At 46.3% G+C, this 22,619-nt stretch overlaps 8 non-coding genes across 8 annotated transcripts; 5 read left to right on the top strand and 3 right to left on the bottom strand.

Moving 5' to 3' along the window:
* The first annotated feature begins 6,567 nt into the window (after positions 1 to 6,567).
* TRNAL-CAA (transfer RNA leucine (anticodon CAA)) lies at positions 6,568 to 6,640 on the top strand. Its single transcript has one exon. It is a non-coding gene; the product is annotated as a tRNA-Leu (tRNA).
* Positions 6,641 to 11,173: 4,533 nt separating this feature from the next.
* On the top strand, positions 11,174 to 11,246 carry TRNAK-UUU (transfer RNA lysine (anticodon UUU)). Its single transcript has one exon. It is a non-coding gene; the product is annotated as a tRNA-Lys (tRNA).
* Positions 11,247 to 12,903: 1,657 nt separating this feature from the next.
* LOC118145975 (U7 small nuclear RNA) lies at positions 12,904 to 12,965 on the bottom strand. The gene has a single exon (XR_004731446.3). It is a non-coding gene; the product is annotated as a U7 small nuclear RNA (small nuclear RNA).
* Positions 12,966 to 14,247: 1,282 nt separating this feature from the next.
* On the top strand, positions 14,248 to 14,320 carry TRNAF-GAA (transfer RNA phenylalanine (anticodon GAA)). Its single transcript has one exon. It is a non-coding gene; the product is annotated as a tRNA-Phe (tRNA).
* Positions 14,321 to 15,321: 1,001 nt separating this feature from the next.
* On the bottom strand, positions 15,322 to 15,394 carry TRNAK-UUU (transfer RNA lysine (anticodon UUU)). Its single transcript has one exon. It is a non-coding gene; the product is annotated as a tRNA-Lys (tRNA).
* Positions 15,395 to 21,131: 5,737 nt separating this feature from the next.
* Positions 21,132 to 21,217, bottom strand: TRNAR-UCU (transfer RNA arginine (anticodon UCU)). The gene is given in 2 exon segments: positions 21,132 to 21,167; positions 21,181 to 21,217. It is a non-coding gene; the product is annotated as a tRNA-Arg (tRNA).
* A 229-nt stretch (positions 21,218 to 21,446) lies between these two features.
* Positions 21,447 to 21,519, top strand: TRNAV-UAC (transfer RNA valine (anticodon UAC)). Its single transcript has one exon. It is a non-coding gene; the product is annotated as a tRNA-Val (tRNA).
* Positions 21,520 to 21,800: 281 nt separating this feature from the next.
* Positions 21,801 to 21,873, top strand: TRNAV-UAC (transfer RNA valine (anticodon UAC)). The gene has a single exon. It is a non-coding gene; the product is annotated as a tRNA-Val (tRNA).
* The last annotated feature ends 746 nt before the right edge of the window (positions 21,874 to 22,619 follow it).

Raw genomic sequence — 22,619 nt, 5'->3', positions numbered from 1 at the left:
GTATTGCAGAAGTCACATCTGAGCTTGACCAGGTGACATTAGAGGTTACTAAAGAACGATCTGGTCCTGAGATATGGCTAGAGATTTTTAAAATTAATTATTAATTCCACATTTACTCCAGCCTGTCATGTAACATACATTGGGGATACAAAGAGCAAGAAAGACCATAAACAGGCAATTAGACAATCCAGTTTGTGTTTGTTTGTTTTGAGATACAGTTTCGCTCTTGTCGCCCAGGCTGGAGTGCAATGGTGCAATCTCGGCTCACAGCAGCCTCTGCCTCCTGGGCTCAAGCAGTTCTCCTGCCTCAGCCTCCGAAGTAGCTGGGATCACAGGCATGTGCCACCACACCTGGCTAATTTTGTATTTCTACTAGAGACGAAGTTTTCTCCATGTTGGTCAGGCTGATCATGAACTCCCAGCCTCAGGTGATCCTCCAGCCTGGGCCTCTCAAAGTGCTGGGATTACAGGCATGAGCCATCGTGCCTGGCTGACAATTCAGTCTTATAAGTGGTGTAAAGCAGTATAGGGAACAACTCGTCTGTAGTGAATTAGGAGGGAGGGGATAGAGATATTTCTAGGTAGACTTCCAGAACTAGGAGAATGTGTGTGAGCTGAGAATTGAAGGTTACATAGGGTTAAGAGAAGGGCAGTGTCAAAGATGCTGCATACAGGAAGACGAACTGCAAGGCAAAGCATTCTGAGTTTGGATGACTGCATGAACAGCTTGAGTTTAGGGTCAAAGTGAGAGCACTGAGATATGCTGCTGGAGAAGGGTTAGCCCCAAGTTGTGGAAGCATTTACCTACCCTATAGAGAAGCCATGTAGCTCCTGCATGCAATCCTAACATTTTGAGAGACCAAGGCAGGAGGATCCCTGGAGTCCACGAGTTCGAGATCAGCCTGGGTAACATGGTGAGACCCTGGTCTCTGTTTATATTTGGAGTGGGGGAAAAAGCCTGTTTTTTTTTTTTTTTTTTTAGATGTAGTCTTGCTCTGTCACCCAGGCTCCCAGGCTGGAGTGCAGTGGCACTACCTAGGCTCACTGCAACCTGCCCCTTTCTGGTTCAAGCAATTATCCTGCCTCACCCTCCTGAGTAGCTGGGACTACAGGAATGTGCCAACGTCACCATGACTGGCTAATTTCTTAATTTTTAGTTGACACGGGTTTCACCATGTTGGCTAGGCTGGTCTCAAACTCCTGACCTCAGGTGATCAGCCCACCTCAGCCTTCCAAAATGCTGGGATTATAGGCATGAGCCACTGCAACTGGGCCAAGAGTCTGGATTTTTGTTTTCAACTAGAGAGCTAGTGAAACATTCTTAAGCAGGGTAGAAAATGGTTGAAGAGGGGCCAGGTGTGGTGGCTCATGCCTGTAATCCCAGCACTTTGGGAGGCCTAGGCCGGTTGATCACCTGAGATCAGGAGTTCCACCAGCCTGGCCAACATGGTGAAACCCCGTCTCTACTAAAAATACAAAATTTAGCTGGGCATGGTGGCTCGTGCCTGTAGTCCCAGCTACTGGGGAGGCTGAGGTAGGAAAATCGCTTGAACCTGGGAGCTGGAGGTTGCAGTAAGCTGAGATCCTGCCATTCCAGCCTAGCGACAGAGAGAGACTCTGTCTCAAAAAAAAAAAAATTAGCCGAGCATGGTGGTGAGCACCTATATTCCCAGCTACTTGGGAGGCTGGGGCAAGAGAATTGCTTGAACCTGGGAGGCAGAGGTTGCAGTGAGCCAAGATTGCGCCATTGCACTCCAGCCTGGGCTACAGAGCGAGAACCAGTTTCAAAAATAAAACAAAAAAGAGATTGGAGAGGATATGAAGATGAGAAATGGAGGGATTCCAGAAATGATGAAATAGAATGAAAGCATTTCATGGCCTTCCCATAAATGGAGAGCAGAGGGAAGAAGGAATTCTTAGTTTTGTGACTTAGGAAACTTAGATGGAAGGGGGTGATAAGATAAGCAAGTTTAGAAGGAAAGAGAGGTTGATTTTTGATATTTTTTAGAGACAGGGTCTCACTCGGTTGCCTAGGTTGGAGTGTAGTGGCATGTTCATGGCTCGCTACAACCTCCAACTTCTGAGTTCAAGCAGTCCTCCTGCCTCAGCCTCTCTAGTAGCTCGAAGTACAGGTGTGGACCTCTACGCCCAACTAATTTTTTTTTTTTTTTTTGAGATGGAGTTTCACTCTTGTTGTCCAGGCTGGCGTGCCAATGGCACAATCTCGGCTCACTGCAATCTCTGCCTTCTGGGTTCAAGCAATTCTCCTGCCTCAGCCTCCTGAGTAGCTGGGATTACAGGCATGCACTACAACGCCCGGATAATTTTGTATTTTTAGGAGAGATGGGGTTTCTCCACGTTGGTCAGGCTGGTCTTGAACTCCCGACCTCAGGTGATCGGCTGACCCAAAGTGCTGGGATTACAGGGGTGACCCACCTCACCCGGCCCTAAATTTCTTATTTTTTGTAGAAACAGGGTCTCACCATGTTGCCCCGGATGGTCTCTAGCTCCTGGCCTCAAGCAAATTCTCCCATCTCAGCCTTCCAAAGTGCCAGGATTACAGGTGTGAGCCACCGTGCCCAGCAGGTTCATTTTTAGACATGCTTTAGGAGGTGCCTGTTTAGAGGCCATAAGCAATTTTTAAAAACGGGTCTTAACATGTGACAGTGGCATTTTTGTAAGAACTGAGGAATGAGAGTGAGAGAGCTTGCCATAAAATCAACTGGTCAACTTTTAAAAAACATATAATAGGCCGGGCACGGTGGCTCAAGCCTGTAATTCCAGCACTTTGGGAGGCCAAGGCGGGTGGATCATGAGGTCAAGAGATCGAGACCATCCTGGTCAACATGGTGAAACCCCGTCTCTACTAAAAATACAAAAAATTAGCTGGGCATGGTGGCACGTGCCTGTAATCCCAGCTACTCAGGAGGCTGAGGCAGGAGAATTGCCTGAACCCAGGAGGCGGAGGTTGTGGTGAGCCGAGATCATGCCATTGCACTCCAGCCTGGGTAACAAGAGCGAAACTCTGTCTCAAAAAAAAAAAAAAAAAAAAAAACATATAAAATACCTTGACCCTAGCTGCAGAGATTCTAATTCAATTAGGGGCTAGGGCAATTTTAGACAGACAGTCACACACACACACACACAAACACACACTTGCCCTAGCCCTAATTGAATTAGAATTAAAATAATACCTATTGTTTATTGTTGTTTTATTAAAACACCTGTTTATCCCTTCATGGATCTGTGTACACACACACACACACATACTGGGGCTGGGCGTGGTGGCTCACACCTATAATTCTAGCATTTTGGGAGGCCAAGGAGGGCAGATCAAGGGATCACCTAAGTTCAGGAATTTGAGATCAGCCTGGCCAACGTGGTGAAACCCTGTCTTTACTAAAAATACAAAAATTAGCCAGGCGTGGTGTCGGATGCCTGCAATCCCAGCTACTAGAAAGGGTGAGGCAAGAGAATTGCTTGAACCCAGGAGGCGGAGGTTGCAGTGAACTGAGATTGCACCACTGTACTTCAGCCTGGGCAACAGAGCAAGACACTGCCTCAAAAAAAAAAAAAGAAAAAAGAAACCAACAACTGACTTGAGCATAGACAAGTAAGTGACTCAAGAACATAGGCAACTAAGTGACCAGAATAGGACTTACAGTCACTTTTTGCCATTAATATACCTACCCTATGGCAAGCATATACTATAGTATCAATTTTCCATAGCTGCATAACTAATTACTATAAACAGTGGCTTACAACAACACCTGTTCATCTGTTCACAGATCTGTAGATGAGAAGTCCCACACGATGTGACTGGATTCTCTGCTCAGGGTTATCACAGGCTGAAATTAAGGAGCTGACCAGCGTGAGTTCTCATCTGGAGGCACTGGGGGAACATCTGCTTCCAAGCTCATTCTTGATGTTGGCCAACTTAGGTTTCCTGCAGTTGTAGCACTGAAGACCAATTTCCTTGCTGGCTGTCAGCTGAGAACCACCCTCAACATGCCCACATGTTTTTGCCACATGGTCCTCTCCATCTTCAAGCCAGCAAGAAAGCATTGCATTTGTCTTCTGTTTTGAATCTCTGACTCCTTTCTGCAACCAGCTAGAGAAAACCCTCTGCTTTTAAAGGGCTCATGTGATTGGTCAGGCTCATCCGATAAACAAATATTTTAGAGTCACCTGTACTACATACTGTCACCTAATAACAGGTTATAAATTAATATGATGGATTTCATAGTCCCAGGAATTATGCATGCAGGGTTTTGTGGCACTGGGAGGGTGTTTTGGGGGCCATTTTAGAATTTTCCCTACTACAACTACCCAGGGAAGCCAAAAGGGTGAAATTTAAGCTAAACAAATGATAGGCTCTTAAGTCTGAAAAAAACCGTAAAGTTACCTAGTTTAGGCGTGGCAGCCACAAACATGTCATTTCAGATGTACTCTTTCCTTAATCTCTCTTGAGAATCACAGTCTGCATTCGTCCTCCATTTTAAGTCTATTGTTTATAAATTCTAAAGTAAGGTCATATTTTTATTTCAAATTATAATAATCCCATGCTAAGTCCTTATTTATAAAGCAAGTGAATACAAAGTGTTGAATTATTCTAACACCCTTAGGGAGTTTAAAACATTTTGTTTTTGAGACAGAGTTTTTTGTTCTTGTTGCCCAGGCTGAAAGACAATGGCGCAATCTCCACTCACTGCAAACTTAAGTGATTCTCCTGCCTCAGACTTCAAGTAGCTGGAATTACAGGCAAGCACCATCACTCCCTGCTAATTTTCTATTTTTAGGAGACATGGGGTTTCTTCATATTGGTCAGGCTGGTCTCGAACTCCTGACATCAGGTGATCCACCCGCCTCAACCTTTCAAATTGCTGGGATTACAGGCGTGAGCTGCCAAGCCTAGCTAAAACATTTTTAAGTGAATAAATGCAAGAGATGGAAATTACGAAATAGGAGGTGGAGGTGGAATAAAATCAGCATATTAGAGATATTATTAAATCACAGCTTGCTTCTTAGAGTTTGAGGGAAGCCTGAGTTAATTCTATTTTTTTGACTATATATATTTAAAAATGAAAAATGCCAAGAAGGTATTACAAAAATTGAGGTATATTTTTGATACTAGGTTTAGCAAAGCAATGCTTTTAACAAATACTGTACAGTGGCTCTATGTTTACCACATGTGGAGGTAGCATTGAAAGTCGACAGGCTGGGCACCGTGGCTCACGCCTGTAATCCCAGCACTTTGGGAGGCTGAGTCAGGCGGATCACCTGAAGTTGGAAGTTTGAGACCAGCTTGACCAACATAGAGAAACCCCGTCTCTACTAAAAATACTAAATTAGCCAGGAGTGGTGGCACATGCTTGTAATCCCAGCTACTTGGGAGGCTGAGGCAGGAGAATCGCTTGAACCTGGGAGGCGGTGGTTGTGGTAAGCCAAGAGGGCATCATTGCACTCCAGCCTGGGCAAAAAGAGCAAAATTCCATCTCTAAAAAAAAAAAAAAAGTCTACATTTGAAGCCTTTACAAATGGCCTTCCTTACCTCTTCTATATATCCCAGATTTCAATCTGAAGATACCTACAAAAATCACAATGTTCATATGTGTCTACCTTGCAAAATCTGCCTTGCACAAAAACAACAAATATATTTTAAAAATTTATTGCAGTGTTGTGTTTAATAATGAGATATAGAAAAAGGTGAAAAAGTCTATAATTGTCAGTTTGATTACATAGATTATGTTATGACCATACAATCCGATACTGGCGAACGTGGATTAAAAAGCAGATAGGTCTATAAAACTGCCATGAAACAAAACTTATCTGGGCATGGTGGCACAGCCTGTAGTCCCAGCTACTCGGGAGGCTGAGGCAGGAGAATTGCCTGAACCCAGGAGGCGGAGGTTGCGGTGAGCCGAGATCGCGCCATTGCACTCCAGCCTGGGTAACAAGAGCGAAACTCCGTCTCAAAAAAAAAAAAAAAAGTCCATAATATATTTTTAAATGAAAAAAAGCAAACTGCAGGGCACTTAAGAAAATAACTGAAAAAAGTGAAGTTATCACTTCTAGTTTGTAAACAAGGGCCTTGCTTTGTGAACCCATATGATTATTGTTACCATGGAACAAATACTATTTTCTTTTCTTTTTTTTGAAAACTGGTTTTTAGAACCAGCTTAGAACCAGCTTAACTATTTTCTTTCTTTCTCTTTCTTTCTTTCTTTTCTTCTTTCTCTCTCTCTCTCTTTCTTTTCTTTCTTTCTTTCTTTTTTTTTGAGACGGAGTTTCACTGTTGTTACCCAGGCTGGAGTGCAATGGTGCGATCTCGGCTCACCGCAGCCTCTGCCTCCCGAGTAGCTGGGACTACATGCGCGCACCACCATGCCCAGCTAATTTTTGTATTTTTAGTAGAGACGGGGTTTCACCTTGTTGACCAGGATGGTCTCGATCTGTTGACCTCGTGATCCACCCGCTTCGGCCTCCCAAAGTGCTGGGATTATAGTGAGCCACCGCGCCCGGCCTGTTTTCTTATAATGATATAGAAAAAACAAGGAGTCGTTATCAGCCGAAACAGCTCAGTGGGGAGAGCGTTAGACTCAACATCTAAAGATCCCTGGTTCGATCCCGCGTTTCGGCGAGGCTTCCGCTTTAGGCGTTAGTCCATCACCACGTGTGGTTTCTGCTAAGTCAACCGGGTCAGGACCCTGTGGGATTCTCACTTTCGCTGGGGCAGTTAAGGAAAGAGTCAGCGGCATTTTCCTCGCGGAGGGTGGATACTGGGAACGTATGTGTGCTGGCTTTTAAACTGCCCGGTATGAAGTTATGCTTGGTCCGGTCCTGGTTTGAGACGAGCTCTCCCAGCGCACTGCGCACATGTCACTTTCTTGAGCAACCATGTACCCCCGCACCCCGCCCCTCTTCTTTCGGCTTCCAGGCAGCCGTGCGCACTGCGATCTTTTTCTCAGGGTCAGAGAGGCGGGAGCTCTTAGCCTGCGAGGCCTCCGCCTCTGCTTGGTCGTGGGCTCGCCGGGAATGGTGACAGCCTGGGACTCCTCTTGGCCAAAGAAATCCTGCAAAGCGTTAGGAGCACGGGTTTTGTCTAGCTGTTTTAACCATAACAAGACCGGGGCCGGGAGCGGTGGCTCACACCTGTAATCCCAGCACTTTGGGAGGCGGAGGTGGACAGATTACTTAAGGTCACGAGTTCGAGACCAGCTTGGTCAACGCTGTGAAACCCCCTCTTTAGGTAAGAAAATAACAAGGATACTAGAACAGCTTTTGGAGGGGGCAGGGGACAGGGACTGGAATCCCTTTCTTGTTTAAGTCTGCACTAGGGTTAGGAGGCCAAATACTGGATGCCCAATTAGCTTCCCTTCCCTTCCTTTCCTTTCCTTTTTTTTTTTTTTTAATGGAGTCTTGGTCTGTTTCCCTTGTTGGAGTCCAGTGGCATGATCTCAGCTCACTGTAACCTTTGCCTCCCGAGTTCAAGTGATTCTCCTGCCTCAGCCTCCTGAGTAGCTGGGATTATAGGTGCCTGCCACCATGCCCAGCTAATTTTTGTATTTTTAGTAGAGACAGGGTTTCCCCATGTTGACCAGGCTAGTCTCGAACTCCTGACCTCAGGCCTCCACCTGCCTCAGCCTCTCAAAGTGTTGGGATTACAGGTGTGAGCACTGCATCTGGCCAAATTTTGAATTTCAAAGAAACAACAAATAGTTTTTAGTATAAACATGTTCCAAATGTTGCATGAAACATACAAAGTATATATTCGTTGTTTCTGTGAAATTGGATTTAACTGGGCATCCTGTATTTTTATTTGCCAAACTGAAAGTTACTTGTACATCATACCCTTGTACCTCAGTGCCCCAGCAAAGATATCCAGACACTATATGCAGGAAGAACTGAATTTCAGAGGACACCATTTGATCTTCAACACCTGGCAGTTTACAAAAGGCTTACCTATCCATTGGCTAATTTGTTAGCACCAACGGACAAGCTCCTGGCAGAGATCACCAGGAAACACCCCGGGAATCAGCCATCCCACTGGTCCCTAGGCTTCCAGAGTTGTCTACACTGGTCCATCATGGGGGCAGAGGACAGTGGAACTCCTCGGGTCTGGACTGAATTCCAGCAGAAAGCCTCATTAAGATGATGAGCCAGGCCAGGTGCAGTGTCTCAGGCCTGTAATCCCAGCACTTTGGGAGGGCAAGGAGGGCAGATCATGAGATCAGGAGATGGAGACCATCCTGGCCAACATGGTGAAACCCCGTCTCTACTAAAAATACAAAAATTAAAAAGAAAAAAAAATAGCCAGGCATGGTGCCCTATGCCTGTAGTCCCTCAAGAGGCTGAAGCAGGGGAATTGCTTGAACCTGGGAGATGGAGGGAGGTGGAGGTTGCAGTGAGCCGAGATTTCGTCACAGAGCAGGTCCAGCCTGGTGACAGAACAAGACCCTGTCTCAAAATATATATAGATACATAAGATTACAAACCACCCCACTTAAGGCAAGGCAATGGTACAACACTTAGGGAGTGCCTTCTTTTTAGCCAGGCTGGACCATGCATGGAGAACCTGACAGCATGCTTCAAAGTGTTACTTACACATAGGTAAGAGTGAAGGATGAGATTGTTACCATTGCTCTGAGCAAATGCCAACCACCTTGGGATCAAAAGTGGGAGGCATACTCCCAGAAAATGTTGGGCCTAGCCTTTGCCCTAAAAAGGCAAACCTTGTCTAGTTTTCATCCTGAAGAGAAGAGGAATCCTGGAGAGAAGCATTTGGAATTCAAGCTCAGAGAAGAAGACACAGTATCTCTGGTTGAATTACATTTCCTGCAAGCCTGCACACTCCTACTCACCTTTCAAGGCACAATTCTAATGCCTTTCCCCCTCTGTCAGGTGCTGCTCTGCCTTCCTTCTAGTCATTCCTCCAGATTACCAAAGATCTTGCATATTTCTCTATTAAAGAATTGATTAAAGGCAATCTGAGCTCACTGCAACGTCTGCCTACCGGGTTCAAGGAATCCTCCCGCCTTAGCCTCCTGAGTAGCTGGGACTATAGGCATGCACCACTGCACTCGACTAATTTTTGTGGTTTTTTTTTTTGGTAGAGACCAGGCTAATCTTGAACTCCTGACCTCGAGTGATTCCACCGAGGCCACCTCGGCCTCCAAAGTGCTGGGATTACAGGAGTGAGCCACTGCCTCCGCCAAGCTGCATTCTCAAAGGTGTAAAGGGTAGCAGGATATACCACCCCAAAATATGCCACTCTGGCCTAAGGGTTCTTTTGTGCTAAAGGCAATTGGGAAGAAGCTGATTGAAATAAAGCTCCATAGCCTCTCCCTATCTGCCTAAAAGCAGGCTTGGAGACAGGACCAGAGGAATATATTTAGCAAGCTTTAGGAACTAGCCTTTATCTACCATTAATTTCCCATATATTTGCTTTCTTTCCGACAATTTGCTGCCTCTAGAGACTCAAGGTCCTTTTCTTTCTTTCTTTCTTTCTTTTTTTTTTTTTTTTGAGACAGATTCTCACTGTGTCACGAGGCACCAGGCTGGAGCACAGTGACTGATCTCTGCTTACTGCAACCTCTGCCTCCCGGTTCAAGCGATTCTCCTGCCGGAGCCTCCTGAGTAGTTGGGATTACAGGTGCGCAGTGCACCACGCTCAGCTATGTATTTTTAGTAGAGATGGGGTTTTACTATGTTGGTCAGGCTGGTCTCAAACTCCCGACCTCCTAATCCACCCACCTCGGCCTTCAAAAGTGCGGGTATTACAGGCATGAGCCACCGCGCCCGGCCTTAAAAGTCCTTTCCCTTTGTGTTGTCACTTCTCCAAAATCATATTGTTTTTTGTTGAAGATGCTGTATAAAATGGAGTTCTCAGCCACAACTTTGGAATTACTCATTCTCTGGGTTTCTCCCATGGTATACATGAAATGTACATGTTAATACACTTCCATTTGTTTTTCTCGTCATTCTGTCTGCTGTTACAGGAGTCCCAGCTGAGAACTCAAACTGGTATAGGGAAGATTATTTTTCCTTCTCTATAGGCGCTTGAAGTCAACGAAGGGAAAGGAGTTGAAAGGAAGGTGACATCTCAATTAGCAAAGGGACAGCACGTGCGAGGCCTAGAGGACTGAAAGTTCTTGACGGGATCTATTATAAGAAAACAGCAGCGTGGGCCGAGGGCGGTGGCTCACGCCTGTATTCCCAGCACTTTGGGAGGCCGAGGCGGGCGGATGAACTGAGGTCAGGAGTTCAAGACCGGCCTGGCCAACGTGGTGAAAACTCGTCTCTATTAAAAATACAAAAAATTAGCTGGACGTGGTGGCGTGCGCCGGTAATCCCAGGTGCTGTGATTACCCGGAGGGGAGGCTGAGGAATGAGAAGCGCTTGAACCCGGGAGGCGGAGGTTGCAGTGCGCCCAGATCCCGCCATTGCACTCCAGCCTGGGAGACAGAGCTAAACCTCGTCTCAAAAAAAAAGAAAGAGAGAAAAGAAAGAAGAAGAAGAAAAAAAATAACGGCGTATAGAGGGGAGAAGTGGGAGGGGCGGGTAGGTTCCCGAGCGGCGGCGGAGTTGCGCGTGCGTGGAGCCCGGGGTCGTGGGGCGGGGTGGGTCCGGGGCGCGCTCCCAGGATTGCCGGCGAGCTGGGGCTCCCACCGGTGGTCTCTTTTCAGCTAATCAGCTTCGCGCTCCTTTTTCTGAGGTGGGCACCTGGGATGGGGGCAAGGAATCACAAAGTGGCGTCTTCTCGGAAGGGGCAGCCTGATGTCTTAAACCACTCAACTGTGGTCTCGGACCGGATGCGCTTTGGTTTCAGGGCCAAGACACGCGTAGCGGTGCAGACAGTTCAATTTGTGGGCGGCTTTTCTCCCCCCTGCGCGGTTTTGCAGAACTTAGAGTTCACGTTTGCCAAGCAGTATCTAAATATAAGGAGAGCTTGCTTTATTTAAAAATCTGTATTCAGCTGCCAAAGAACAAGGTAATCACCCTTCCTCCCCACGCCCTACTTCGCCTCCTCCCCGCCCTCGCCCGATTTTGCGACGGAATTGGATTGGATCACACACAAAGGAGGAGCCCGGGAGCTCGCTCTCTGTTAGACCTATAAGCTCGCGGCATAACGATAACACAGTCTTTATTAATAGAAGCAAAACTATTCGTGCGAGCCCGGATAGCTCAGTCGGTAGAGCATCAGACTTTTAATCTGAGGGTCCAGGGTTCAAGTCCCTGTTCGGGCGATGTTGCTTATTTTTCAAAAGGAATGAGAACCAATTTTAGGGTCTTGTGTTTGTTAACCTACTGCAAAAGAAGGCAATGAAGTCCTGGATTATGTAAACTGCGACCCCATCCGTTTCCCGGAGGATAAGCCCAGGGACTCTATGGGGAGAGGCCATTGTGCAGAGGGATACTGGAAACTTCCAATACATCTGAAATAGGCAGATTATTCTGTAGTCACCCCCCGGGCTGCTGTGGCTGCTGTATCCCAACAGCTGACATATAAAAGGATAAGCCCCCCAGCCCCGCGCCCCCCAGTGACAGTCTCGCTTCACTCCCCTGTAACGGCTCCTGCTGACCCTCCCTCTTGGGTTCCCTCCCACTGAGTGGTTGAGTGCCTGAGGAATACGGCTGGGATCCTGCACCTTCCCAGCCTCCTTACTACCTTAGGAAAGACTTTTCTGTATTATAAAAAAGAAGAGATGATATTCTAGAAAATGAAGCCCCAAACAGAGCTATTCCCCTCTTTAAACCAGGTCAAATCCTGACTCCCCTCTCAAAAGTGTGATCTTAAGGCAAGAAGAAGTTGAGGTGGAGACAGCAGCTTCTGCTGGTGGGAGAAAAGCGGGCGCAATTATTTTTATTTTTTATTTTATGAATGAGAGGTTCTTATGTTGACCCGGCTGGCCTCGAACGCCTATAGCCTCGCCTCCTCAAATGCCAGGACAACTGGCCTGAGCCACCGCAGCTCCCAAGAGGGTGCATATTATGAGAGAGTGTATTCAAGGGACTGAGATGGGAAAAGTAAGGGAAACATCCGGCTTCTGCAGAGGTTTTTAGAAAGTGTAAGGTCACCAAGGTGAACTAATTTTCCCTGTGAGGTGAAGGGACCGGTTGCATCCATCGCTTGGCTAATGATGGAGCCTTCCTGGCTTCAGCCAGGCAACAGAAGAAAGTCGGTCTTGATCTCCTCACTGACGGGATGGGGATGTGGACTGAACGTGTAGGCTGTCCTCCTGGCTGGTGTACTATGGTGCCCAGCCAGTCCTCATTAGTGGGGAAAGGCCAGATGGAGATAGCACCCAAGCGTGCGGCAGGGCCTTCACCCAGCCCACAGGAACGCCCCACCGTGGTTCATACAGATCCCAGCATTACCTTCCCCTCTTTAAAGCTCAGCTTCCCCAGGAGAAAGGGAATAATAATAGCTTCCATCTCATAAGCTTGTGATAATTAAATGAGATAACAACGCATGTACTGTGCTTAATAGACTCAACCTAAAAGCAAGCATTCAATACAAAGTAGCTATTTTTATTATTGTTTTAATCTTATTTTATTTTTTACTTCATTTTATTGATTGATTGATTGATTGATTGAGGCAAAGTTTCGCTCTTGTGGCCCCGGCTGGAATATAATGGCGCCATCTCTGCTCACTGCAACCTCCACCTCCCGGGTTCAAGCGATTCTCCTGCCTTAGCCTCCCGAATAGCTGGGATTACAGGCGCCTGCCATCACGCCTGGAGATTTTTTTTTTTTTTTTTTTTTTTTTTTTTTTTGTATTTTTAGTAAAGACGAGGTTTTCCCATATTGGCCAAGCTGGTCTTGAACTCCTGACCTCAGGTGATCTGCCCGCTTTGGCCTCCCAAAGTGCTGGGAAGGCATGAGCCACTGCACCAGGCCTGTTTTTATTTTCCAGTGAAAACCAGAAAACCTGCTAAACAAATTCTAAAAGATCTATAACGCTGTTACCATACTTTTTTTCTTTTTTTTTTTTTTTGAGACGGAGTCATGCTCTGTCACCCAGGCTGGAGTGTAGTGGCATGATCTCGGCTCACTGCAACCTCTGCTCCCAGGTTCAAATGATTCTCCTGCCTCAGCCTCCCAAGTAATTGGGACTACAGGTGCGCGCCACCACGCCCAGCTAATTTTAGTATTTTTATTAGAGATTGGGGGGGGAGTTTCACCATATTGACCAGGCTGATCTCGAACTCCTGACCTCGTGATCTGCCCCACCCTTCCGCCTCCCAGTGTACTGGGATTACAGGCGTGAGCCACCGCGCTGAGAATGAAACACTAGATAAATACTGTAATAGGAGAGAAACCATAACAAGGAAATATGTGCCCAGTATGCCCATATTCAGGTGACTTGAGTTTATTGGTATGTGCTGGAGGGACAGCGATCCTTGCTGTTCCTAGAAATAATGGGCTGGGTGGGCGAGGTGAGCTTCTTTCTTGAAAAAAGTAAATCACGAAGCTCAGAAGGCATTCCAGGAAGAGAAACAGGTAAGGACTTGTGTGGCAAACATTCAAATTTTTCTCCTTCTTCTTGAGGGAGTCCCTTCCAAAGTGATCAGTTCCACTTTTGGCGATCCCGAAAAGGCGTGGAGGAGGGCGGGGATTGAGTGCCACGCTGTAGAACCCTGCTGGACACAGAGCAGGTTGTTAGAAAGCGGCGGTTCTTTCTCTTATTAGGGCCCTGGGAAGAGAGAAAGCATGAGGAAGACAATACACTGTGGCCTGGGACAAGGCAGAAAGCGAAACTTTCCGTGCATGAAAAAAATTAATTTTCTCACTTGTCGCTCTCAAAACCTCAGGGCTAAAAATAATACAGTTTGAAATGAAATGAAGAACTAAAAGGCTGGAAGTAGGAGGGGAGGAAAATGATTTTTTTTTTTTTAGATGGAGTTTTGCTGTTTTCTCCCAAGCTGGAGTGCAATGGAGCGATCTCGGCTCACTGCAACCCCCGCCTCCCAGGTTCAGGTGATTCTCCTGCCTCAGCCTCCTGAATAGCTGGAATTACAGGCGCGCGCCACCACTCCCGGCTAATTTTTGTTGTAGTTTTAATAGAGACGGGGTTTCCCCATGTTGGCCAGGCTGGTCTCGAACTCCTTACCTCAGGTGATCCACCCGCCTCAGCCTCCCAAAGTGCTGGCACTTACAGACGTGAGCCACCGCGCCCGGCCTCTTATTTATTTATTTATTTTTCTTTTAAATTTCCTTGACAGGGCGGAACACTCTCATGTCTTTGCCGAAATAGCTCAGTTGGGAGAGCGTTAGACTGAAGATCTAAAGGTCCCTGGTTCGATCCCGGGTTTCGGCAGGAGTGTTTTTGTTGGCACAATCCCTTGGAATAGAGAGAACAGTAGCCCACTTCTTACAAGCCTCTCTGGAGACTCACCTCCCTCCCCAATCCACTTGCACGTTTGCAACTACACCGTACACACCGAGAGACGGCCGTTCTCCTTGTCTCTTAAGCGGGTACAATCTAATGAAACGATAGTATTTCGTGAGGTATTAAAAGGAGGCAAAGAACAAGCTTCTCAAGAAATCAGAAGTCAAAGTCATTATGAGGATGCAAAAAGCTTAAGCCTCTCAGAGGAATCAGAAGTCATTTTTCCCAGTTCCGTAATCACTCTATGTATACTATTGGATGTTAAATGGCAATACCGGGCAGATTTTTTATTGAGATGGCCAACACATGTGTTTACAGGCTAAACGTCTTGGGTTTGATACCCAGTGTAGTCGGTCCTCTGGGGTTGCACGTTTTCTTCATCGGTGACAGACGTGAGGACAGTGTTCAAAAGCATTAGTCTTTACCGCAAGAGACACAAGTCAGGGGCCCACCAGAGCGTTAAGAATCTGAAGGACTGTGTCTAGTTGGAGACGTAGAAATCTTGTGTCTTCACGTGTCTTCATTTGAAATATTTCTTGAATCTGTTTCCTCACTGTGCTTTTTATTAAAAGTGCCTGAAAACATTCCTCCGTGCCAAAAACTGCACAATTCTTGCCAAGAATACTGCTATTGTGACTCTGACAACAGGTGTGTAATGTGTTTATTGATCTGTTTTGAATATAAAATAAATACAATTTAAAAGAAAAAATATCCTAAGACAAAGCAATGTACAAAGGTTGGAAAAGGAAAGCTTGAGGTTGGAAGAGACAGTTTTTTGGCACTTTCCTCATCTTGCACTTTTCCTGGCGAAAACCCACTGACAAATTTTGGCTTTCCTCAAGGAGTGGGCAACCCAAGCGGGTTTTGCATAAAGTTCCTTTTGCTCAGCTTCGTCCAAACACATTTATATTAGAAACTAAAACACTACGCGCCCGAACAGGGACTTGAACCCTGGACCCTCAGATTAAAAGTCTGATGCTCTACCGACTGAGCTACCCGGGCTCCTAAAGGAACGGATTCATCTGGTCTACCCACAGTAAAATAGGCCACGTGGTCACATTCTTTCCCTCAGCGATTACAGTTCTGAATCTTTCTGCTGATTTCTCGAGAGGCCAACCTGCAAAATTGAGATTGAGCGGGAGCTCAGCAAAATCGAGTCTTCATTTCTCCTCTTCTCCATCACAGACGATAAAGACCCAAAAAAGTAACCGCCTGCCTGACCTGCCCAGAGCCCTAAAGGGAATTTCCCACGAGGAATCCCCCCAGATTTAAGAATACTGAGCGGGCCTCCGGGTGAACAGCGGGATTTCTAATTCCAATTTTGTTCTTTGAGGAGTCCTAGAGCTTCTTGTGGGAGAAGCAGTGATGAAAAATTAAGTTTCCAATAATCGTTCAGACATTTATTGACTGCAAACTGCGCTCTCGGAACTAAGCAAGCACTGGGGCCGCAAAGACCCAGTCTCGGCCCTCAGTGGGACTGGAAGACGCGCAAACCAGAAGCCCCCAGTCACTCGCGTTGCTGGTGGGAGGCCAGCCTTTGCGGACCCGGGAAAACTTGGTCGGCACCCGAAGTAAGAACCAAGTTATGATGCCTGAACCGAACTGTGGATAGCGACTGGCCCCTGAAGACTTGGAAAGAGAATTTCTAGCCGAGGGGGCAGTAAATGGAAAATAACGATGTTTACTAACATTGGGCACCTGACCATTTAGCTGAAGCTTCCACTGAAAGATTTTGATCAGGCAACTACAGGCTGGATTTTATCTTTTTAGGGAATCTGTTACCTTGGTAGCAGTGTCCCGGACGTACCTAGTTAGTCAATTCTATAATTCGCCCTGCTTCTTCATGACTTCTTTGCCATCCCTATCGGATCCCTTGAAAGAGAGAATTCTGCCCTTGAAAGAGAGAATTCAGCCGAGCGCGGTGGCTCACGCCTGTAATCCTAGCACTTTGGGAGGCTGAGGCTGGCGGATCAACTGAGGTAAGGAGTTCCAGACCAGCCTGGTCAACATGGTAAAACCCCGTCTCTACAAAAAATGCAAAAATTAGCCAGGTGTGGTGGCACACACCTGTAGTAGCAGCTACTCGGGAGGCTGAGGCAGGAGAATAGCCTGTATCCGGGAGGCGGAGGTTGCAGTGCGCCAAGATCCTGCCACTGCACTCCGGCCTGGGCAACGCAGCTAGAGTCCGTCTCAAAAAAAATCCCAGCACTTTGGGAGGCCGAGGCGGGTGGATCACGAGGTCAACAGATCGAGACTATCCTGGTCAACATGGTGAAACCCCGTCTCTACTAAAAATACAAAAAATTAGCTGGGCGTGGTGGCACGTGCCTGTAATCCCAGCTACTCGGGAGGCTGAGGCAGGAGAATTGCCTGAACCCAGGAGGCGGAGGTTGCGGTGAGCCGAGATCGCGCCATTGCACTCCAGCCTGGGTAACAAGATCGAAACTCCGTTTCAAAAAAAAAATAAAAATAAAGAGGGAGAGAGAGAATCCTGTGAGGTGGAGCCTCACGCCATTTTCGTTCTCCTTGGGGTTCAGATACAGTCCACTATGTGCGGGGAACGATAAGGTTCTGAATTTTAAGTAAGGAAATATATCAGGAGGAGAACAATGAACAGAGATTTAAAAAGAACCATATGGAAAGATGTTAAGAAAAAAAAAAGCGATGTGTCAAACGAAGTGTATGGCATAATACTTGTGAAGAAATTCGAGTTATTGTATGTGAGCGTATGTATACATATATCCTTTAATAACACATATATTTATATATATAATTATATATATACATATATAAAATTTTTATCAGGCAGCTGCAGGCTGGATTTTATCTTTTTAGGGAATATATATATATATTTGGTCACCTTGGCTGGAGTGCAATGGTGCGATCTCAGCTCTCTGCAACCCCCACCTCCCCGTTCAAGCGATTCTCCTGCTTCAGCCTCCTGAGTAGCTGGGATTACAGGCACAAGCCGCCACGCCCAGCTTTTATTTATTTATTTATTTATTTATTTATTTTAGTAGAGATGGCGTTTAGCCATATTGGCCAGGCTGGTCTGAAACTCCTGACCTCATGTGATCTGCCTGCCTCAGCCTCCCAAAGTGCTGGGATTACAGGTGTGAGCCACCACCCCCAGCCTCATTATTTTTTTTAATGTACATCGGTATCCTTGGGTTTATTTATTTACTTATTTATTTTTGCATGTATGTATTTTTTTTAACTTTCATTTTAAGCCCAGGGGTACAAGTGCAGGTTTGTTACATTGGTAAACATGTGTTATGGGGGTTTGTTGGTTGTACAGATTATTTCATCACCCAGGTATTAAGCCTAGTCCCCATTAGTTATTTTTTCTGGCTGTCTCCCTCCTCTCATTCTCCACCCTTCCATGGCCCTGCATCATTGGATTTAAAAAGCAAGCACTTAATGCTTTTCCTCTCCTGTGGAAAATAGTAAATAAATAAATAAACAAGCGTGTATTACTTTTGTAATAAAACAAATGAAAAAATATGATTCGTTATTAATAAAATATTCCATGCTTCTGGGATGGCATAGGTGACCCTTCAGATCAAAGCTTTCTTTGAAGCTTTTCTATAAAGAGCCAGCAGAGAAAGGTTAAATCACACACTTCCTCCTCTGGGGGACTCCCTCCATGCCTCATTATGTTGGAGGGGAGTTGTTGGTATTGAAAAAAATCACAAATGTGATAGGTATGGTTTTCACAAATGGAGATGTGGATCCCTAGGCATCAGATGGCAAGTCTCGGCTCAAGGAAGAAAACTAAAACCAGACCCCTGCCTGTGCCTCATGAGGTCTGTGCCTCCTGAGGTCAATCCCAGGGGTTGTGATCCTTTGACCTGTTTCTCTCCAAACCTCCCCCTCCTCCTCCTCCTCCTCCTCCTCCTCCTCCTCCTCCTCCTCCTCCTTCTGAAGAGTCTCACTGTGACCCAGTGTCGCCCAGGCTGGAGTGCAGTGGCATGATCTCAGCTCACTGCAACCTCCGCCTTCTGCCTCCACCTCAAGCGATTCTCCTACCTCAGCCTCCCAAGTAGCTCGGATTATAGGTGCACGCCATGCCCGGCTAATTTTTGTATTTTTAGTAGAGATGGGGTTTTACCATGCTGGCCAGGCTGGTCTCAAACTCCTGACCTCGCGATCCGCTCGCCTCGGACTCCCAAAGTGCTGGGATTACAGGCATGGGCTACCGTACCTGGCGAACCTCCACTTCTTAAAACAGTGCCAGATACACGATGGTTACCGAGTACAGCTTTGAATGAATAAGAACATGAAGATGCGTTTCCTGTTCTAGGACAGACCAGCTTGATAGGCACCAAACACAGACCAAGTCTCAAACTCTTAGCTGTATCAAGTGTTAATAGTGTGGCAATGGACTGCTTAACACAGAGAAGTATGCTGGGCGCGGTGGCTCACACCTGTAATCCTGGCACTTTGGGAGGCTGAGGCGGGCGAATCCCTTGAGGTCACGAGTTCGAGACAAGCCTGACCATCATGGCGACATCCCCTCTCTACAAAAAAAAAAAAAAAAAAAAAAAAAAAAAACAGAAAAATTAGCCGAGTATGGCGGCGCGCGCCCGTAATCCCAGCTACTTGGGAGGCTGAGACAGGAGAATCGCTGTAATCCGGGAGGCGGAGGTTTCAGTGAGCTGAGATCGTACTATTGCACTCCAGACTGGAAACAGCGAGACTCCACCTTAAAAAAAAAAAAAAAGAAAAGAAAAAATTAGCCGGGCACGGTGGCGCGTGCCTATGGTCCCAGGTACTTGGGAGGCTGAGACAGGAGAATCGCTTGAACCCGGGAGGTGGAGGTTGCAGTGAGTCGAGAGCGCGACACTGCACTTCAGCCTGGGTGGCAGAGCAAGACTCTGTCTCAAAACAAACAACAACAACATAGGGAGCTGTTTGTATTTCATTTAGCGCTCCCTAGTGTTTTTTGTCTGTTATTTTTGTGTTTTGAAGGTTCTGGCTGATCTTCACAGACAGGATTCAGTAGCTGCCTCAGAGATCCCTGCTTGATCTTTCAGACAGGGTTAGGAGCTGGGCTCTGAGCCTGTCCTTGTTGCTGCTGTGATTACAGGCGTGAACCAGCGCGCCTGGCGAACCTCCGCTGCTTAAACCACAGTGCCAGGTACACAGTGGTTACCGAGTACAGCTTTGAATGAATAAGAACATGAAGATGCGTTTCCTGTTCTAGGACAGACCAGCTTGATAGGCACCAAACACAGACCAAGTCTCAAACTCTTAGCTGTATCAAGGGTTAATAGTGTGGCAATGGACTGCTTAACACAGGGAAGTAGGCCGGGCGCGGTGGCAAGTCGCCCTAAGCACCTGTTTAATGAATCTGTTTTTCCTCCTAGAGTGTTTCTGCTGTGAGGACACGAACTCTCCGTATAGCTGCGATCCCTGGGTCAGTGCCTCACTGAAAGCTCTCATAAATTGTCCCTGAATGAAAGAATGCAGAGTTGAATAAGGGTGATTGGTCAGGAAAGGCTTTTAGTGAATGGGGGTTCAGAATTAATCCTTGCAAGTTCTAGTTTGGTAGGGAGAGAGGAATAACATTCGGTCAAGAATGGTTTTCATAATCAAATGGAGTACATTTGTCCTGAAAAAGTTCTATGCTATTCTGTTGGGCTGTCTTGTTTTATTTTCTCTATCGTGCATATTGCTATCTCGAATTCTCCAATTTGTCCACTTGTTTTTATTTATTTATTAATTATTATTTATAGAGACAGGGTCTCACTTTCTTGCCCAAGCTGGTTTCAACCCCCTGGCTTCAAGCTGTAAATCCTCCTGCCTTGGCCTCCCAAAGCGCTGGGATCGCAGGCGTGAGCCGCCGCACCCGGCCAGTGTGCTTGTTTTTAAACCGTCTCTTTCTTCTGCCGCTTTGTCATGTAATTGCCACTGGGCAGTGATCCTGATGGTAAGGATCTTGTATTTTTCGTTGTTTTGCTTTAAAAAAAATCTGCATGGCCACAACCCGTGTTTAGAACAGTAACTTGGCACATAATACGATCGTAAGAAATAACTGTTGACTCAGAGTGAACTTTTTGCAGCACAAGATGCCCCTTGCTCTGTGCTCCCTCACTCCCATGTAGCTGAATCCAGACGCTTTCTTTCTGCTTTTCAAACCATAAACTCTGAAGCTGTCGCTATATTTAAGGTGTCTGGCAAAATAATGCTAACTATAATTATTGTTATCCGGACGCCTAACATTACAAAATGGATTGCCGAGAATTGGGAAAAAAGGTTTTTGCTTGGAAAGGTAATCACTCTTTACTAGAAGTGGGGTTCAAACCCACTCAGATATGAATCCATCGGATCTTAAGTCTGACACCGTAACCACTCGGCCATTCTGGTAACTAAGAGAACAATGGCTCATTTTAAGGCAACTCGGGTAACACGGCGACTAAAGTTTCAGAACAATTAAAAATTACTTTTATTCCTGATACAAAAGTGTAATATGGGGGAAAATCTTGGTAACTTTGATCATATTTCGCTAATTTCTTTACTTTGTCATCAGAAACTGGGGCCACATAAAAGTGAAGGAGAAAAGACTCGATTGAAGAGCGGGATTCCTAGCACCTTCAAGTGAAGGGACATAACCAGGAACTGCAATTAGCTGCAATTCACATCACGCTGGAAATTTTAAATGGTAGATATACTTCTTTTCATCTATTTTATCCATTCTCTCCGCCTAACTTTCCATTTGCCTGCTTTCAACAAAAAGCGACTCTGGTGGGACTCGAACCCACAACCTTTGAATTCCTCCAACTATCTAGAAGTCCAATGCGCTATCCATTGCGCCACAGAGCCAGACGTACGCAACCTCTCTGTGCTGAACACATCAGGGGAGGCACTTTCTTTCCAAGACTGTGGAATCTTGTTAGCTAAGGATGAGCGCGGGTAAGAATTGCGCTGGAAAGTTTGTATTCATTGTGAAAGTTTCTGTGTGCACGATCGCTGAGCAGTAAATATTTCAGTCCACGTTGTTAACATGTCTTTATGCAGAATTACTAAATTCAGGCACACCACCTTTACACGTGGTTCCATAGTGTAGCGGTTATCACGTCTGCTTTACACGCAGAAGGTCCTGGGTTCGAGCCCCAGTGGAACCACGGCGTGAACTGCCGTTTTTCTTTCCTCGCTTTAAAAGGTTTAGTGTTAACATTTTGCGAACCCGATCTTGGGTTTTGCTTTCAGGAAGCCGGAGACGCGGACGTTTCGGCAATGTGTCTGCGCGGTCGTGCTCCTCTGAACACCGGAAAATGAGGAATCCTTTTGAAAATGTTTCTTTGTGCATAGTTGCCGAATGTCAAATCTACATAATCATCCCAGGATGCTAAAATATCTTTTGAAACAATTATAGAATCCTGGAGGAGGTCCTTTTGTCCTGTGAGGTTCCATAGTGTAGCGGTTATCACGTCTGCTTTACACGCAGAAGGTCCTGGGTTCGAGCCCCAGTGGAACCATGGGGAAGTACTTTCTGTTTTGTTAACCAGGTATTGGGTTTTGCACCAGAAGGTTGGAGACGCACCGGTGTCTCACGGTTTTCTACGGCTTGCTCCCTTCTTGCTGCACTAGCCCTGTTCATCTTGGCGCCCGCTGCGGAGTCGGTCTCCGAGGCTGCCGCGGTGTGGCGCCTCCCTGGAGGTGCAGACGGCTCCGCCTCTTGGAGGCATCGCACGCCCTTGCGCCTGCGCCTTTCCACTGCCTGGCCAGCCGGCTTCTGGGTGCCTGGGTGTTGCTACTTGGCTCAGCTGCCTTCTCCTAAGCTTTGCTTGGACCATCTCTTAAAGTTGCTACCATCTCTTAAATTTGCTTGGACCATCTCTTCAAAGTCCTACCACCGGAAGGGCGCCCCCTCTTTGCTGATTAACTTCAAGTCCACTGCCTTGAAGTTTACTTCATTTAAATTAAAAATACTTTTTGAAAAATTAATTTCATCACAGAATTCAGAATCCTCCACGTACTTCGCAGTGACGTTTTTGTCCCAACTTTCAATTGTTAGCGGTTTCTTTTGTGACCCTTCAGAAATAGTCTACGCACTCACCAGTATACATGTACATTTACTTTATAAGCCACTTCACTCGTTTTGTAGAAAGGTAGCACACATAGGTATCGCTCCCATATCCTCAACAATATTCTGAAAGTCTTCCCATTTCGTTCATACATCTTCTCTCATCCTTTTACTTCCTGTGTTTGGATATATCACAAT

The sequence above is a fragment of the Callithrix jacchus genome, chromosome 10, assembly GCF_049354715.1.
Source record: "Callithrix jacchus isolate 240 chromosome 10, calJac240_pri, whole genome shotgun sequence".
Lineage (NCBI taxonomy): Eukaryota > Metazoa > Chordata > Mammalia > Primates > Cebidae > Callithrix > Callithrix jacchus.
Note: the sequence above shows the minus strand (reverse complement) of the source record. Positions and strands in the feature narration are given on the sequence as shown.